Source organism: Felis catus, chromosome B4 (genome assembly GCF_018350175.1).
Source record: "Felis catus isolate Fca126 chromosome B4, F.catus_Fca126_mat1.0, whole genome shotgun sequence".
Classification (NCBI taxonomy): domain Eukaryota; kingdom Metazoa; phylum Chordata; class Mammalia; order Carnivora; family Felidae; genus Felis; species Felis catus.
This window is the reverse complement of record NC_058374.1, coordinates 115,253,089-115,273,364: the sequence shown is the minus strand read 5'-3', so window position 1 is coordinate 115,273,364 and position 20,276 is coordinate 115,253,089. Positions and strand designations below refer to the sequence as shown.

Here is a 20,276-nt window from a genome sequence, read left to right as displayed (position 1 = left end):
ACTTCGTACCTTTAGCTTATTCTCATGATCTCAAAGTGAAGGACCTAATTCATTAAGTAACTGAAGAAACTGAAGACGTATTCCATAAACATGTCTTTCAGGGGCAACTTTCCACTGCAAGAGAACTTAGCAGCCTGGACACGCTCAGTGCTCAGTGCTGTGACCCTCTAACTGAAGTTGCGGTCGTGACTAGCCGGGGAGGGTGGGGAGCGACAGGGCACTTCCCGGGTAGAAAGAGCACGTGACACTCCAGGAAGCGTCTGGTTGCACACAGATTTACATGGATGTGTGTGCTGGGTTATAACATAATGTAAATTTCAAAAAGGCTGACGCTTCAGATGACTGACACTTGTTCTGACGTCACGGTGACCGACACAACTTCAGAAACTGAAATCAAGAGGCAGGGGGTCCATGAGAAATGATCCCAAATAAGGCAATATTAATTTTTGTTTGAATGTTTAAATAAAATTACCTAGTACTCATGGGACTCATAGATCCCCTGAGTCCTGAGACCCATTTGGAGAAAGAATAATGTAGTTCAAGTCCCTCATATTAAGGTTAGGATACCAAACTCAGACAGGTAGGAATACGTGCCACCTCTCCCTGTCCCTCACTCTGTTTGCTCAGAATTCTGTCTGGGATCTCTCTCTCTTCCACAGGCTGTAGGAGGGATGGGCCCCCAGGCCTGCAGGACCAGGTTACCAGACTTGCCGTGAGCTGGCAGCTGACGTGGACAGGTTTTCCCAGGACCACAGCGAGAAATTCCTCAGCATTCCTTGCCCAGCCTTTCTAGGGCTCACCTGTCCCAGCTATCTGACAGCTCAGCAGGGGTGCATCTGGAGGGGGTGGGCTTGCGAAAGGAGTCAGCCACACGTTCAGCGTAGCGCTTTAATAATATTACAGTAGTACCCAAATTACTATTACTATCACACTGACAGTAATTACAATAATACAGCAACAGGAAAGTAATAGTACGGTAAATCTGCGACCACGCAGATCTCACATGTCCAGGATCTGAGCTCTCTCAGTGTCTTCCAACCTTAGAGAGGAAGGATAATGGCTAAAAGCCCAGCCTGTGGCGTTCAAATCCCAACTGTCAAGATTACTAGCTGTGTGATGTTGAGCAAGTCACTTGACCTCTCTGGGTCTCTGTTTCTTCCCCCATCAATTGAGGGGAGGACCTAATAATAACAACTGCTATCTCACAGGGTTGTTATAAGGGTTCAATGAGTTAATCCCTGCAGTGCTTAGAACAGTGACTGACATAGCTATTATTAGCATCGCCAATATTATTTCTCCCTCTGCCTCTTCACTTGTGCTTCATACCAGCAAAAAGACAAAGATAGTAAAAGTATATCTTTACTCATGCCCCAAAGGCATTCATTCAGCAAATATCTGTGGGAAGTCACCAAACACAGACAAGACACACTTTCCTGCCTTCAAGAAAGGTATAATCTCCTGGGAAACAAAGAAAAATTCATACGACCGGTTGCAAATACTGTGCCAAGTGTAAAAACCGAAAAGCATGCAAAAGCGCTGTAGGACCAAGGAGGAGACAGCAACAGAGGTTACAGGGGTGGGGTCGGGGGAGCCTCGGTGACGCTTAAAGCCAGAAGCCAGGGGGTGATGCTCCCAATGAGGCCTCAGCGATGTGGAAAGAGACTCTGTCCGGTCTTGAACAAAACTTCACTGGTTCCCCATAATCAATTCCGCAAAGCCTGGAAGACGCTACCGGGCTGCGAAACCAAAAACAGCTGATTCACAGGATGCGGAAACTGTGAGCTCAATCGGGAAAGCTGCTTAAAAACAGCAGCTTTTTAAAAATGCAGCTCCACCCTGACCACCTGTCTGCCACACATTCTAGACACGTTTGGCTGAACGCGTCCCTTTGTCTTGCTTTTTAAGGTTGTTCCTGGTACGCAGTTATGTAATATCCTTTGTGCAATGAAAACATTTGTAACAGAATTACGGACAGAGCACACACAAAATACAACATCAGCAGCCGAGCTACCGAGGTAGCTGGGCTCGTGTGTTAGCTGGAGCTCTCACCGTCCTTCAAGATGTAGGGAAAATTGGCTCAACCCTCCACCAGGTCTGCAGCCTCTGGAAACCGAAAGGCCTTCTCAACATTGAGGCAAGATTATGTTCTCGGGGCCTCCTTTACTTCCTGGGCCCCCGATGGCATGGGTGCCATCTCCCCGCTGCCCCACACCGACTGAGATGTGAGCGTCTGCATCTCGGGTGCCCATCCCGAGATCCACTCGGTGATGGACGTGCACCAGCTCGGCACACTGCACAGAAAAGTCAGGGGGCCACCCGGAACAGTACCCTCGGGATCCTCCCCCACAGTCTTCTGCACTTAGCTGGGACCCCGTCCCTCCCCCGCCCTCCCCTCTCCTGTTCTTGCACATGTCCCTCTTGCTCTCTGAACAACAAACGCTTTCCCTTGACTTCGTGCAGAGTAGTTCTGCCGACATCCAGACCTTTGGGGCCTCGTATTCTTCCTCCAGCATTCATCAAGGAGTTTTTCCCAAGATTATTTCCTTCATAAAACAAATTCCGATGCCAGATGTTCAGGTAATAGTGTATCCATTTCCCCCTAACATTTCTATGGAAGAGGAGGGGCGGAGCCCGGCAGAAGCAGCAACAGTGCCAGGCAGATTCGGCCGTGGCCAGTGCAGACAGCGGAGGTGGCATCAGGACATGTCACGTGACCTCAGGCCTAAGCTGCTCCCGAGCATGGGACACACGCCGAAGGGGAAAAAGAGATTTGCAAAGGGCTGGAGCCCTGTTAGAGCAGAAGTGCTAAGAACCGGCAAACTGAAAATTATTAACGTCAAAGAGACCCATTAACCCTAAGACCTCAGGAAACGGGCTGCAAGGAAAAACTCCTACGAAAAATTGTAACCTTGACACGGAATAGCCCCAGAAATGGTTTCATTGGTCTACAAGTAAATACTTAATATTTATAAGGTATAAGTATTATTCAGATGACTTATATGGGAGTTCATAAAGAATGATCTTGGCAAAAGAACAGACATATCTATATTGCAAAAGAATGTCAATAACAAAACTGTTAGCTATGGCAGAAGAGAAAATCCCAACAGCTTAATTTTACCTCAAGTTTTCCCTTAAGATAGAATTCTTTGAGAAAGAACCCAAAAGTCCTTGAAAACAGAATGTACCCTCCTACACTCTCTATCAAATAAACACACATAGCTATTATTACACCCATTAGAAAAATAGATAAAAATTGGTGATTCCAACTCATCCCCTGTCTAGGAGATTCCTGAAGTACTTGCTAACCTACTCTGAGACATGACAACGGATTTCACTTTTGTCAGAAATTTCCTGACGTCCTCCTCAGAGAAGACTAAAATTTGTTCAGATCCCTGAGTCAGCCCTGGCCTGTCCCAGTCTAACAGTCAAACTGGTAACAACACACTTGCCCGGTTATTTTATACAAGCCTGTTCAATTATCATATTAAAATTAAGACTTGAGCATAGTTTTTAGTTATATAAATAAAACTGGGGAAGGACCTTTCCAGCAGTTGATCTCACTAAACTAGAAATTTATGAGCTGTTTGCTACATGAAAAGAAAAATAAAGGGGAAAGAAAGGAAGGAGCAAATTGACAACTAAAGACAAAGAAAGATAAGAAACAAGAGTGTCTTAGATCAAAGAGCAAATGGAGCTGGTGAATCTCTGTTGCTCTTTGCTCAGACCTAGCTCTGCAGATGAATGGTCTGAAGCTCAAATACTACTGGAGAAGAAGACGTGGCGAGCAACTATGAAATATTACTGTCTTTCGGAGAAACTGGGAAACTAGACAAGCCCCCTGTGGATGGGGCCCCCGACAGAATCTGACAGCTGGAAATGACAAAGAAACCAAAGTACAATATGTCCTTAACCTGTTTGAAAATGTCGAACAAGGTTTTTACCCAGTATGCAAGAACAGAGTCCAAGTGAGCAGGGGACAGAGGATGGGGAAGAAGTATGGGGGAAGACTGCACAGACTGGTCCTTGGGAGCGAAGTTCTTTGATCCTGAATCAGAAACACAAGTCTTTTGTTCCTTCACGCAAGAAGTACTAACCTCCTATATGTCCAAGATATTATTCTAGGTACTGGGGAGACAGCACACACAAGACAGACAGGGAATCTGCTTTTCTGGAGTTTACAGGCTAGAAGCAAACAATAAACACACAAACACACAAGCACACACATGCTTTTGTATAAATTAAAAGAAAACAAGCTGTGGGCAGGAGTATAACCTGGGATCACGTGGGCACTTTGGATGGGGTAGTTAGGGAAAAGTCTCTCTCAGCTCTTACTGAGCTGAGACCTAACTCACGAAAGGAAGCCAGCCTTCTAAAGTGATCTACATACCAGCAAGAGAGAAGAGAACTGCAAAGACCTTGAGGTTGGTCACCCACATGGTGTATCTGGAGAATAAAACAGGGGCCAGTGTGACTGCAGTAGTGAGCCATGGGAGAGGGGTGGGAGATAAGGGACAGGTATAGGCAGGAGCCACATCATGAGGGAGTTTGTATTTTCTTCTAAGAGCAATGGGAAGCCAATGGAGGATTTTAATCAGGGGAGTGACATTTATGTTTTAAAAGACTGCTCTGGCTGCTACCTGTGGTTGATGGCAGGGGCGAGCACAGAAGCAGAACGACAGGTCAGGAGGCAATCTGGAAGTCCAGAGGCAGATGTCAGAGGTTTGGACCGGAGTGGTAGTTTAAGAGATGAGAGAAATAGATAGATGGATGTGGGTACATGCGGAAGTCTTTCAGCAGGTGATAGTGATAGACTGGATGTGGGAGATGAGAGGAAAAAAGCAAGCAAGGATGATGCTCAGGTTTGAGGCTCAGTTAGGTGTATATAATGGGGTTCCTTGTCGAGACGGGGCTAACAAGGACGGGCCGGCCTCACAGAGAAAGCGGAGTGAGAGTAAGAGTTGTAATTTGGGTGCATTAAATTCAAACTGCCTCTCAGACATTCCAGTCTGGAAGTCAGGGTTAAAGACGTCAGCTGGCAAACAGAAGATACATAAAGCAATAGGACCCACTGAAATTATCCAGAAAAGGAGAAAAAGAAGTCCAAAGACTGGGCGTTAGAAGCTTCCTAATAGAGGTCAGGAGGAGGAGGAACATCAGTGAGGTATAGAAAATAACAAGAAAATGTGGGTTGACATCAGCCAAGAAAAGAAAATATTCCATAAAAAAAGTGACCTATAATATCAAATGTTGCTAAAAGTCAAGTAACATGAGAAAAAGGCACGGACTGTCATAAATCATCACATATGACAAGATGGAGGTCAGCAGTGCCCTTGACAGAGGCACAGCCAGGGGGCTGGAAGCCTCATGAGGTGGCCTGAGCACAGTATGAGGAAACAGAAGCAGAGATACAGAGGGTTCTTTCTAGAAGCTCTGTAATGAAGGAGAGGCAGAGAAACGAAGTAGGTAGGACAGGGGTCAGGGAAGGTGTTTTGCTGTTGCTGTTGTTGTTAACTTTATTGTCAAAGATACAGAGCAGAGAGTAGAATGAAGCCCTAGTGTCACAGTCTCAACTCCTCATCACACTTCTTTCACCTAGTCCCCCACTCATTCCCCACTCTCCACCCACAGGGTTATTTTGAAGCAAACCCCAGACGTTATTTCAAGGAGAGGTTGTTTTGGGTTTAAGTGAGGAAGACTGTTTGTTCTGAAACACAGAAAACCCCATTAAACAATTGTTTCATGGAGAAAATTCCAGCTCTACTGCTTTAACAGACTGACTTCAATAAAAGGTATGAACTGTATTTTTCCTTTAAAGCAAGAATTCTCAAACTATGGCCCACAGCCAACCATGCGGCCATGACGGGCTTGCAGGTGAACAGCAAACTGATGGGAAGACCTAAGCCCTTCCATCGGTTCTAACGGTGGAAAAGGAAGTCCAAGATCATGGTCTTTTGTTTGCTTTTTCTATTTTTGGTTTTCGTTTTGTGCATGAATAAGTAGTATAACTTAGTAAGTAAGTTGTCTAGGATTACTAAAATTAGGACATTCCTAGAATTTGCAGATGACTCTCATTCAAAATTATGCTAAGAAGTCTGATTGCCACACAATGCCTAGTACTGTTGTAGAATATATATGTATGATTGGAATTTCTATAAATTGAAGGAATTTCACCCTAATCACCCATGCATGCCTTGAGCTGCTTACTGTTTGCAATTCTTCTATTCTTGCTTTTTGGCTACAAATTACTCAGCTCTATCAGCAACAATTTAGTGTATTATGGGTTGTTTGGGTAAACCCTCAGTATATAGGGATGCATATTTATATCATTGATATTAATTTGCCACTTGTTCATTCATTGGTTATCTGCAGTACTGGCTACAAATATTTGAGACACAGAACTTAAAACAGAAAATTCTATATACTCTTAACCTCTGTGGATCGAGGGGGACTTGGTCATTTTATTTCAGTTGTGGAAAACCTTAATCCTGTTGAGACATATAGCAGTTAAGATCACAAACTAGAACTCAACAGACTCTAGGTTCAAATCAAGGCTTTGCTACTTAGTAGCTGTGTGACCTTGGCAAGTTAAGTCACATAACTTTTCTGTTCCTTAGTTTCATTATCTGAAAAATGGGAATAACAGTACGACACAGAGTACTCAAACAGTGTAACTTGTAATGACAGTGACAACTTGTATCTTTAAATGAGTAGGATGTCCATAACTGGAACAGTACCAGGCACACACTAAGTTCTGCATTTTAACATACATATTTTGCTACTACACCTGCTACCACAAGTGGTACCAGTATTATAGTTTATGACACCAGCGTTCCACAAGAGGACACTGAAAATCAGTAAAACCTAACTTGAAATCTATATAAGTGATAGACATAATAACATAAATAGTGTCAGGTTTTATTACCAAACCGATTTCACCCACAGTATAACCAAACTACTCACTAAGAGTCCTAGTATCATTCCCTTCATGAATACTGGACCAGCCTTGGAGCACAGCAGAAAGCAGATGGAAGGTCTTCAACATCCTATCACATCTTTCTGCAAGCCTCCCCTACTTCCGAACTACGTGCTCTCCAAGCCCCCAAGTACCCTTATTTTGTCCTAAGTCCTTTACTGTAATACTCACCAGTATTTACCATGATAGTCACCCATGAATTCTTTCACTAGGACCTTCTACCCCTAGCTATGTGTAAGGAGAAAAAATTTACAATTTTATTTCTTTTCCAATTTACAATTACTTGTATATAGCTATTAACATCTTAAGAGTCTCAGAAGTATTTCTATTCTCAAAAGAAAGTTTTTATCAAAAGTTCTAATTACTGGAAATTTAGGCAGAGTAAGAAAACTAAGTAAAAAAAAATTAAGCAGTCTAGAACACCATAGCGCTTCTTTTGGAAAATGGCCTTAACTTAAGAAAAAAAAAATCCATTAGCACTATTTTCATAGTTTGTTCTGTTTTGAAACAATGCAGTTTTGTTTGACCTAACTTTTCTCTACAACAGCTCCTGTGGTAGCAGAGACCCCAATGTTTGAGTGAAAGGAGGAAAGAAAAGGAGGGGAGAGGCAGAAATTAGCTCTGTATGCCCAGAAAGAGAGAGTATGTGTGTGTATAACATTTTACTTTGGAGGAGATGCTGATTCTCAATAACCACTGTTAATTAAATGACTGCCTTTTCTTGGGGGGGGGGTATAAAATATGATTATTATTCATAATGAATTCATACCTAGTCAAAATTTGAGACCTAGAGGGGCGCCTGGGTGGCGCAGTCGGTTAAGCGTCCGACTTCAGCCAGGTCACGATCTGGCAGTCCGTGAGTTCGAGCCCCGCGTCGGGCTCTGGGCTGATGGCTCAGAGCCTGGAGCCTGTTTCCGATTCTGTGTCTCCCTCTCTCTCTGCCCCTCCCCCGTTCATGCTCTGTCTCTCTCTGTCCCAAAAATAAATAAACGTTGAAAAAAAAAAAAATTTGAGAGCTAGAGAGACCATTCCTAAAGTCCAGGGCAAACCTGAGGACTGAACATGCTTAAACCTGAAGAACCCTGTTAGTATTTCAAATTTACCATAATCTTTGATTTTTCTAGCACAAATATCCCTTGCCCAAAGAAAAGTTACTGGATTAAACCACAGATTTCATCTCCTGACTCATTATAAGAAGAATTTTAGGGGATTTCTATCAAGGTCATAAAATTATCAATATTCAAAAACTATAGTGTCTAAGTCAGGAGAATATAAATAAAATAGAAATTCATGACCCATGAAAATATAAACACAGTTACACAGACCATGATTGTTATGGCTAAGCTTTAGGTCTATCTCTGAGTTGCTTGGAAGCCAAAGAGAAGAAAGGAACAGCATCTGCTACAGTTATCAGAAAGGATAATAGATACTATTTCCAACCAGAGAAGCAAAGCTCTTCCTGCAGCTGGGCTCCACAAGAAATTTTTGAAGTGGACTTTGTGGCCTTGAGTAACAGAGCGGATAGGATCCTTGGCTCCAGGACCTCAGGCCAGGGCCCACAATGCTTGGGAGTCTCTGCAAAATTCCATCAGATCACAGATTCCCGGGTGGGACAGGGGGCTTATATTCAATTTACAAAAGCAACACATGAACATGACTTTCTAAACCCACATCTGCTACCTAGATGATGAATTCAAATGAACTTTAAAGAGTTCAGACTACTTTTACATATTGAAAGAAATCCAATTAAAGGCCCAAAACAGAGAATTTGTGGGAGGGGGAGGGGGAGGAAGGAGAGGAGGAGGAAAAGGAGGAGGAAGAGGAGGAGGAGGAAAAGGAGGAGGAGGAAGAAGAGGAGGAGGAAGAGGAGGAGGAGGAGGAGGAGGAGGAGGAGGAAGAGGAGGAGGAAGAGGAGGAGGAAGAGGAGGAGGAAGAGGAAGAGGGGGGAAAGGAAGGGGAGGAAGAGGGGGGAAAGGAAGGGGAGGAAGAGGAAAAGGGGGAGGAGGAGGAAAAGGGGGAGGAGGAGGAAGAGGGGGAGAATGAGGATGAGGAAGAGGAGGAGGAGGAGGAAGAGGAGGAGGAGGAGGAGGAAGAGGAGGAGGAGGAGGAAGAGGAGGAGGAGGAAGGGGGGAGGAGGAGGAGGAAAAGGAGGAGGAGGAAGAGGAGGTGGAGGAAGAAGAGGAGGAAGAGGAAAAGGAGGAAGAGGAAGAGGGGGAAGAGGAGGAGGAAGAGGAGGAAGAGGAGGAGGAGGAAAAGGAGGAAGAGGAAGAGGGGGAGGAGGAAGAGAAGGAGGAGGAGGAAAAGGAGGAGGAGGAAAAGGAGGAGGAGGAAGAGGGGGAGGAGGAGGAGGAGGAAGAGGGGGAGGAGGAAGAAGAGGAGGAGTAGGAGGAAGGGGGGGAGGAGGAGGAGGAGGAGGAGGAGGAGGAGGAGGAGGAGGAGGAGACAACGACCACCCCACAAAGAACCTGAAAAACTATGTTTGGTTTTTCTTTCTAGAAGGCTATTCTCTATAGCAAACATCTCTTCCAAAATTTCCCTCCTTCCAGATGATAAAGCTATACAATTTTTAACCACTTTTTTCACATACACCTGACATAAAATAAACTGTACGTATTTTAAGTATGGAATTTGGTACAATTCGATACACACACACACACACACACACATATGTAAAACCATCACCACGACCGAGATAATATACATATCCATCTTCACCTGAAGTCTTTGCCTGCCCCTTTGCCATCCCTTCCTCCCACCATGCCTAAACCCCTCACCCCAGCTAGCCACTCATGTGCTTTCAATTTTTAATGCTACGTGATTTAAAAAAGCAAAACACACACACACACAAAAACAAACAAAAAAACCCACCTGTTTTTTAACCAAAAACTAAAATCTATACTTAACACTATTGTTTTGCATGTGTTCCATAGTCATGCCCTGGATCTTCCAGACCAACCCATCACCTTATGTTCTCTCTAAAATTATACACTATAGGAAGTCGAATACCATGCCTTCCGGTTCGTTCTCGCAGAGGAGGCTGTATCAAGGTGGCATGCGGAGTTCACTCGAGAAAGATGGAGTGACCACCCTGGAGGCTTCACCTTCCGGGGCAATTTTCTGGAGATAAAATAGCCACATTCTGAAAACAAGTGACTGCACAGGGTACTTCTTAACCTCTGTTTGGGGAGAAACATGAACCCAGACTCTCAGACAAGAACTTTGGCCACTCTGAGAAATCAGGAGATTCTGTCAATGTAGGATGTGTGAAAATAGAAGGAATGGGGGCGGGGCTGGGGGCGTCCACCAGCACAGTCTCTGACCTTGAGAAACTTGGCTACTAAAGTTAAGACATGCAAATAACCCACAGGAGGAAGAAGAGATAAGAGCTAAGGGCTGCGAAACAAAGTCTCAGGAGCTCCCAGGGAGAGCTAGTCTGTCTCGGTGCAGCTGAGTCGTCATCATCAGAAGGACAATAACAGCAACAAGGCCTAACATCCCCCAAATGCTTTCACACACCCAGGCCCCCGCAGTGCCCCACAACAGCGCTGTGAAGAAACAGGGTTACTGATCTCCCTCGGAAGGTGAGGAAATTGAGGTTTAGGTAGGTCAAATGACCCTGAGGAGAGCAGAGCGGGGACCGGAAAGTGTTGTCTTCTGATTCCAGGGCCATTGCTCTTTCTCCTTCCCCAGACAGCATCCTCAAGAGGTGATGGAACATGGCAACAACCTCGGAGCCTCCCCCGCAGAACCAAAAACATCATTCTAACAAGGGCTCAATGACACATTTGGGTAAGAGGTGCCCCGAGATCGATCCTTGGACCTGCGGGACCACACACGTGGTGACCAGGTGCCACGGCAGAGTATAGACATACTCCAATGGTCCTAAGGTGAACAGTATTTCAAATGTACCAGAGATGCTCACCACTTCATGAAACTCCAAATTATCCTTTAAGAAAAGAGTAGGACAATTGATAATACTACTATTAATTATATTCAGGTTACTTATAGAGTAAGTTTACATTCTTACATATAAGGCTTCCCTGGGGTGAAACGTATCTATCATCACCATCATCATGATAAGTGCCTGATAATGCCTGGCATGCAGTCAGCCTCAAAAGATATCAGTGGAATGAATGAATGAGGTCAACAGGCCACACCACAGAATTCTTTATTTCTACTGTTAAACATTCTGACAGGAAATTTATTTGTCCCCAAATCATGGTAGAATAATCACGGTCAACAATGAGGCAATCCTTTCCAAAACAGACAGCTTTAAAGAACTTGTTATAAACATGTATTTCTTTCTATTAAAGTCTTCTGAGAATGGATCTAATTTGTTTTATTTTCTTGGAGGAAATCTGCCCCTGAGCTTGAGAGAATGCTATACGATTTTAAAGGGAAAAACAAAACAAAATTCAGTCTGCTACGAGGTTAAGTACGAGGATCTTTAAGCAGACATACTACACACAGGGACAGATGAACCCTGCTTCTTTCAAAGCAGCCCTGTTGGGAAGCTATAAATATATTCCAGTGATACTGGTTTTGAGCAACACGCCTGCAGAATGCCTCTTTTGGAACTACCCTTACCTCTGTGATCAGTTTAGTGACATTAAAAAAAAAGAAAAACTTGTCATATTGCTTTACGGTCCTGGCCATCTTTTAACCAAAAATGACTCTAGCCAGTTTGATTACCACCTGTGTGGCAGACTTAGTCATGAAGTGTTCTTGGCCAGAATCAAATCAAACCCACCTTCTAAGGATGAATGCCATCAGCATGAAAATCTTCAGCAAAATGCACCAAGGGCTCTAAAGACAAATTCCAAAGGGAGACTTCAAAGATACCTTGAACAACATCACAGGATGGCCTGTGTAGCCTCTCGAGATGAACTCATACACAATTCTGTCCAAACTTGAATCTAAAGAGTCAAGACAGTCTTGTACGTAACAACTGCATTAGGTCTTAGCCATCTTTATATTATTCCCTTGGAATAGTGCCCTGTACATAGTAGGACATGTAGCAAATTCTTTTCAAAATAGATTTCCCTTGGGAATAATCAAACTATGAAATTACTACCAGTAACAGCAGGGTCTCCAACCACCAGACATTTTTTTTCTAAGGAGGAAATGCAGTGTTACATTTCATCATTGTCAAAAGTAGTTTTTAAGAGTAACAGACCATCCTATACTGCCTCCTATATCCACTGGCAAATAGGAAAAGTGTCCTTCCAAAATGGTGTCTTTTAAAGAAGAAATCTTTATTTTTAAACCACTGAAATGTAGGTTGAAGAGATTTCAAAATCTATGAAAAAGCACTGGCATCGACAGCATTCTTTTGTAAATTTTGAGCAACTCACCATCAAGATAAGAATGAAAAAATTACAGGAGACCTTCCACCATGACAAAGGTAATGGAATTAACATTTAGAATGTGGCTACGGTGTGTTAAGTACCGTGGAACATGTAATCTTCAGGAAACCAACAAAAGAGGTACAGCCATTCTCACTTCTACAGATACAGCAGCTTGAAACTCTAAGAAGTTAAATACAGATATACAAGCGAACACATTAGAAGGCAGAGCTAAGGTTCAAACTCAGGCTTGTCAGAATCCAAAACCTTGTCCTTTACCCCTTAAGTCTGAAGTCCATCCCAGAAGTCTAAAGCAGAAGGCCCATTGGCCAGCTGTGTGTCACCAAGAACGGTGATTTGATAAAAATGAAAAAACTTGACAATGTTGGGGCGGGGGGATGGGTGAAACGGGATGGGGATTAAGAAGGGCACTAGTTGTAATGAGCACTGGGTGTTGCAGGAAGTGCTGAATCACCATATTGCACACCTGCAACTAACATTACACTACACGTTAACTAACTGGAATTTAAATAAAAACTAAAAAACTAAACTAATTAACTAACTAAATAAGTGAACAAATAGATAAATAAAATAGAACCACATGATCTAACAATTCCACTTCTGGGTATTAAAAAAAAAACAAACAGAAAGGACTTGCCAATGTTCAAAAATAAGGGGTTTTACGGGGCACTTTGGTGGCTCAGTTGGTTAACCGACTCTCGGTTTCAGCTCAGGTCATGATCTCAGGGTGTGTGAGATCAAGCCCTGGGTCGGGCTCTGCACTGGCAATGCACAGCCTGCTTGGGATCCTCTCTCTCCTTCTCTCTCTGACCCTCCCCCCACACTCAAAATAAATAAACTTAAAAAAAAATTAAAGTAAGGGGTTTTACATAAATTATGGATTTGTACTTCTCGTATATCAAATTCACTTCACTCATCTGCCTACACAGGCCAGGCAGATAATGCCTTTAGGTCTGTGACCCCTGCCATTCTCTGTTGCCTCCCCAACACTTTCTTTCAAGGCAAAAACCAAAACTAATATTCCACCCATACCTTACCTGGGTATTTCACAGGAACTTAGAATCATACCACTGTGATGAAGTAGACCATAACTACTGAGGTCGAGTGCAAGCCTTTCATACAGAATTGAAGGCCAAAGAGTTAAGTGACCAGTTCATCGTCACAAGAAATAGGACTAGATCTTGAATGTTCTTAATCTTGTCTGCTCTGCTACCCAGCTCATCTTTGATAGCCAAACATATGTCTGAGTTAATGACCTACGAAGTGGGGTATCACTATTCCTCCGAGATTCTGTTTGATACTATTAGCATGAGCTTGCGTTTCTAATAATCACTGCTCGTACTGCCAAAATTTCACATCTATTTTCTTTTATTCGCCAAAGCGCTCCTATGCACAAATCGCTCTGCTTTGACGCATCCGCTCCTTGGCCTCCCTTCCTGTTCTGCCAGAAGCTGCCAGCAGCACTTGTGGTTGAATACCAAAGGGTAAAAGAAGGTGTGAAGGAAGCTCCAAAGAGCACCCTTCACTTCCCACTCACAGGTCGAGGACTGGAAGATGATACCAGTGGGTAACTCAAGCCTACTACCCTCCGGAGAAGACACTGTTTTAATGCTGAAGTTTTTACAGCTTTATTAGAGAAAATCAGTTTGAGTCATTCTCAATTATGATATAAATGCTAAAGCATATTCCAATCATATAAGCTGGCAAAACTTCTTGTCCTTACTTGTAAAGGTACTGAGTTGATCAAATTTAAGTTTTAAAACCTTGTCTCCTGGACCAGGAGAAGATACTAAAGAGACAGCTTGTCAAACTGCAAGTTATTTTTAGAGGTGTTTGTAGCATATGCATTAGCAAACATAGTTCCTATTTTTTTTTAAAAGCGAAACGTCACGTTGGACTCATTCCAATGTTTCTATATGTGACTGAAGCCAGAAGCAGCATTTGTGAAAATACCACTCTTGAGGGAAGTACACCACATTAATAATGAGTTGGGCCCGAAAAGATTTTAGGATTTCAAAGTAAGCAGTTTCCATGCTTCTCTAATAAATCAAGAGAGAATAGATACTCACTTTACTAAGCAGGAGAAAATTTTAGATTTCTACCAAAATGCTATTTCTTTGCCATCTGTCTTCATTCCCGACCTGATTTCTTTCTGGTCGTCTTGAATGAATATCCATTCTTATGTCCTTAACTGTCTTGCAAGGTAGCCAGGCCAACTGGCTTTCCCACTGGACTGCAAATCACTCTGGAACCCTGTGTTCTAGCAACAACTGCGTATCTGACATCAAATACCAGAGATCTGCTACAGGTGCTTCGTCAATCTCTTCATCTCCTGTTTGGCTTCACGTGTCTGCAGAACTATAAAATGGCACTCTGGCACATAACCCAGGTTTTGAAGGTGCCCTCATGTCCACCAAGGGACAAGCCATGGCAGTGTGGATTACTGGGTGGGATTACTTCCTGCTGATGCTCTGAGACTGTACAGGGGTTGACAGCAAAGTCTGGGGACTCAGAAAGCCTGACTCCAGAGCCCTGCCATTCTGCATTCTCTAAGTGTGCAACCTTGGGAAAGTCACTTAACCTCTCTGCGCTTTAGCCACCTCAGCTCTAAAACAAAACTGCTAAGAGGGTTGAACATTAGTAGGTATTTAAAGGACTTAGCACAGCTCCTGGCATACAGCAAGATTCAATATTTATTATTTATCCATTTTTGGTGCCTTCACTGGCACGCCCTGGATATGAGCAAAATTTTGTCAGTTAGCCTGACTACATTTAGTGCCTTGATTCTTGAAGGAAACAACAATGTCAAACCCATTAATATAATTTTCTAGGCTCTCAGTCAGACATCTCTAGGGCATAAATCACTGTGTGGGACCAGCCACGAAGAACCACACTGCAGGTGCTTTGGAACGTCACACTAAATCTTACAAAGCAGAGGTTATGATTCCCGCACGCCCTGCAGCAGGAATTCAGTGATGTGGCTTGCTATCATGCCCTGACTGATGACTGCTATTGCTCACATCCAGAGCGTCGCACGTGACAGATGACAGTGACATGGCTGCACGTGCCCATGGGCACGCCTAGGTTTTACAAATGCCAAAATACTTTTGCAAGAAAGTAAAGCAAACCATGGCTTGGGGGAAGTTCAGGATTTTACTTGTTTGTTAGTTTTTGAGGGTTTCCTTATTGCGATAGTCCTAAACGTATTTTACAAACACAAGAGAAAGGAAATCAGCCATTTTTCTCTGGCCTCCATTTCTAGTAAAAAGACGATTCAACATTGCTGTTGAAGAGCAAGCATAAATTAACCTTATTTGGGGGCTTAAAGTTACAATTTATAGAGTCTTACTTTTTTATGAGTATGAAGAAAGTTGCTACATTTCAGGCTCATCACTGCTTTGCCTTTGATCAGGTCTTTGTAATTATTCCAATAAGGAAGACACTTTGTGTCTTTCTCATACACAGATGCTACTCCATTTGATTTACTCAGTGTTTAAAATTTATTAATAAACATTGAGGCTGGAATTGTCAACAAAAAAAAAATAAAAAAAAAATAAAATTTATTAATAAACAAAATTAAAAATAAAATAGAAAAATTATAAAATCAAAGGCCTATTTCTGAGAAGCAGCATAAAATAATGCCTAAGAATTCAGATTTCAGTGACAGACAGATGTGGGTTTGTGGACAAGAAACTTCACCCCTCTGTATTTCAGTTTCCTCACCTGTATGGGGACAACAGTAGTGCCTAAGTTTTGTAAGGCTGGCAGCACCAGAGTGATGCCTGGTGCAAAATGTGGCTGAGTAAAAGACAAGTGAAGCAGAAGGAATGGAAGAAATGGAAAAAGGCAGGGAAGCAGGAGAAAAGGGAGTTAGCCAGGACTCCCCGAATTACACAAATACTGGCTAAAATCCAGGCTTTTTGCCAGGATTTGGCCTCTAAAATAGCACAGCTTGATTTTCTTTATTAGGTAGATTTTCCATATTCAATAAAGGGGAGAGAAAAGTGGAAAGAACCCCCCTGACACACCACCAAACTTCAACAACTGTTACTTCCTACCATTCTGATTTCATCTACTTCCCTAAACACACTTTTTTGTTTTCTTTTGATGGCATGGTTTTAAAGAAAATCTCAAGGCATAATATCAACTCAACAGTAAGTGCTCCTGGAGGTAAAGACTTTTAAAAAAATAATCACAGGGGCACCTGGGCAGCTCGGTCGGTTAAGAGTCGACTCTTGATCTCAGCTCAGTTCTTGATCTCAGGGTGGGGAGTTCAGGCCCTGCATTGGGCTCCATGCTGGGTGTGAAGCATACTTAAAAAAAAAAAAAAAAGTCACAATACCACTATCAGATCAATAAAACTATCAATAATTTCTTAAATAACACATAATAGAGTTGTGTTTCATTTTCTCCTATTGTTTAAAAAAAAGAAAGGTATTTTTATATTATTTTTCTTCAGATCAAGTTCCAAACAAGGTTCACACATGGCATTTGGTTTATAGGTCTCTAAGTTTCGTAACATATAACCATTCCCCCTTCCTACACCCTACTTTTTTCTCATAACATTTATTTGCTGAAGAAATTGGGTCATTTGTTTTGTAGAACTTCCCACACTCAGGACTGGGCTGATCTGTAGCCTTGTGGTGGTATTTAACATGTCCCTCTGTCTCCTGTATTTCCTGTAAATTAGCAGGTAGATATGGAAACTTGGTAAGATTCTGGTTCTAATATGTGCCGAAGGGATGTGGGCAGAATACTGCACAAATGGTATTGTTTCTTTTCAATCAGATCACGTCAGGAGGAGTATGATGTTTGGCTATTCTACTTTTAGTGATGCTGAGACTGATCAGTGGGTTCAAATGTCGTCAAGCTGATTCTCAATTACAAAGCACCAATTTCACTTAAGATTTTAGCAGCCATTAATGACTGTTGCCTAGCTCCATTATTTCATTAGATGCTGCAAGACGGTGGTTTTCCATTTCTAGCTCCCTTCTGCATTTATTAGCTGTCATTCTCTATAAAGAACTTCCCTGCCCTGGCACTTCCTTTTGTGGGGGGGCGATGAAAATGGAGGGTGCGCCCTGAGGCGTCAGGCACACCGCGGGTGTACAAGGTGGTGGGGTGCTGCCTGCCCAACCCTGAATGCTGCACTCTGCCCCTCTACGGCACATGAATCTTTGCACCTAATCATGTTGTCGCCAAGGCCCGTTTCTGGTACTTTGTGTTTCAGCCGAAGAAGATGACGTCTTCAGGGTAAACCGTCTACTGTGGACAGGTATTCGAGAAATCCCCTTACGGGTGAAGAACTCTGGTACCTGGCTGTGCTATGGCTCTCGCAGGGGCACCCACACCAGGGGAGCCCTGGAACCTGACCACTGCAGGTGCTGTCACCCAGTGCCAGCGAGGCATGGGCACCCCGCACCGCACCCAGGCCCACTCCATCCAGATCATGAAGGTGGAGGAGACTGTGGCCAGCAAGTGCTGCCAACAGGCAGTCAAGCAGTTCCACGACTCTGAGATCAACTTCTGGCTGCCACACCGGGTCCCACCGTGCCACCACAAGCCCCACTTCCCCACCAAGAGGTCCAACGCTGTTTTTCAGATGCAGAGCCTCCTTGTCCCCAGGTCTGCCCAAATTCCCTGGGAAAACCAAGAAAAAAGAACTCACCCTGAAGTACTGGCTGTGTGTGCGTGTGTGTGAACACTCGTATCTTCCTTTCTTCCTTATACCGCAAGGACCATACTCTGTAAACACCTCGCCATTTTACTTGTACAGTTAACAATGGATCCCGAAGACGACGTCATGGCAAGATGTGGACATTTTCCTGGTTCCTTCTTATAACTGCATATTATGCCTCTTTATGAACGTACCATTTGGTAATTTCAACCATTCCTCTATTGATGGATATTTGGAAGGTTTCTAATATTGGACTATTACAAACAATATTGTATTAACTTGTGTCTGTACCATTGTAGATTTGGGGCACAACATGTAAATGAACTGTTCGATCCTCTCTTAAGTTAAACATGCCATCTTAAAAATGGTATTTTCAGTGCATTACATTTAACAAAAAGAGGCTGAAACCCAAGATACAATATGGCAGAGAGAAAAGCTTTTTATTTTTTGTTTCCTTATTTTTAAATGTTTCTTTCTTTATTTTGAGAAAGAGAGGATGTGTGCAGGCATATGGGGGAGGGGCAGAGAAAGAGAGAGAGAGAGAGAGAGAGAGAGAGAGAGAGAGAGAGAGAGAATCCCACGCAGGCTCCACACTGGCAGTGCAGAGCTCAGTCCCACAAACCATGAGATAGTCACGCCTGACCAAAATCAAGAGTGGGACGCTTAACCAACTGAGCCACCCAGGCGCCCCAGAGAGTTTTTTAAAGTACAGTCCATTATACACCTGCATCACAATCAGTCTCCTGGAGTATGTGACAAAAATGTGAATTTCTAAGCCCACCTCCAGGCCTTCTGAACAGTCAGGTGTGAGATTCCCTGATATAGTGGGGAAACTGCTGTACTCAGAATGGAAAGACTGCCCTCTGGGTTCAGTCGTGAGATCTGAGCCAACAAGACCAGCCCTGGGTTCTTTAGGAATGATTCTTCATATGCTGGAGATAATAAATACCTTCCCTACCAACTTCACGGGATTTCCATGTAGTTCAAATGCAATTATGTGTGAGAAATCAATTTGAAAACTAAAGTAAAATTAAAATGTTAACATCTAGCAATAGGAAAGGCTTTTGCTCAAGCAATATCCCCATCTTCTCCCTCAACAAATATCCTACTTATTTATGTAGCATTTAATGTTAAAGACCCATAATTTTCCCTAAATGCCCACATTCCTTCCTTGATTCATTTTTGAAAGTTCACGTAAAATAACTTAGCCAGTTGGCATCCAAAATGCATTCTTTATACAAGACACACTACTCTTCAGGAATACCCACTCACCTCTGTCTAGGATACCATAAGGCAGTCATGACAAAACCTTGATCCAACACGGAGAGGAAAAGTAACTCAAGGCCACCACGGGTCTGCCTTTGATTAATTTTATACAAAGGTGGAAAACGCCTGATGCTTCAGAAATCATTGCCAGTAATGAGACACACAAAGAAAGAAAGAAAAGCCCAACCTACCATCAGTGTCCTAAAGAAGAATTTGTTCTGCCATAATTTGGTGCATGGTGTACTTTCAGTCTGGTTCTATGAAGCCAATAAATCCAGACAGGTTCAGAGTCTGTTTATTTTTAAATGACAGGCAAAACCACTATAATTTTTGTCTTCTTTCCAAAGGAGAAGACTATGCACTGTTCAGGAGTAGTTTTTTCTTAAGGATCCGGAACAGTTCCTACCATGTGACTTTGAAAGTCATTCCTCCAGTACAGGGCTTGAAGTACAAGGTATGGTCAAACAATGTACACGGGTAAATATGAAAGCTTTCGAAAGAAGAGGGGGGGTGGCTGGGAAGAAGCACTGGTGTTTTTTACATCTACCCTGAGGGGAAAAAAAAAACTTTAGTTAACACCTATTGATGAGTCAAAGAAATAAAAAAACACCCCTGATGCAAGACGAGGAAGCTTTAGACGACTTTTCAACTGTTGGATCCGAGTAAAGCATCCATTTTCAGAACGCACGTCAGGGGTTAGGTTTTTGGTGGATAATTGATTTTAAATGGCCTACTCTCCGAATCAGGAATTTACTAATCACAGATGGAGGTGCTACTGGGATAGGGGTGTGTCAAACCAGAGCCCCTCTTCTCTATGAGCTGTGGCCTCAGAAACAAGTATCCTTTTCTATATGAATGTTGATCTTCCGAGCACACGTTCAGGTACAGAGCAAACAGTGAAATGAAATTATTTTCTTTTCAGAAACACACTTCACAGTGGTACTGTATTTTGGTGCGGTGAAGTGCTATGTTTAGAAAAGGTATAAGCAGGGGA

At 43.0% G+C, this 20,276-nt stretch overlaps 1 protein-coding gene and 1 pseudogene across 3 annotated transcripts in view; one reads left to right on the top strand and one right to left on the bottom strand.

Annotated features, from left to right (window-relative positions):
* Positions 1-20,276, bottom strand: part of CRADD (CASP2 and RIPK1 domain containing adaptor with death domain) — a 180,689-nt gene that overhangs the window by 50,114 nt on the left and 110,299 nt on the right. The window lies entirely within an intron of this gene.
* On the top strand, positions 13,728-18,513 carry LOC102902509 (annotated as a pseudogene).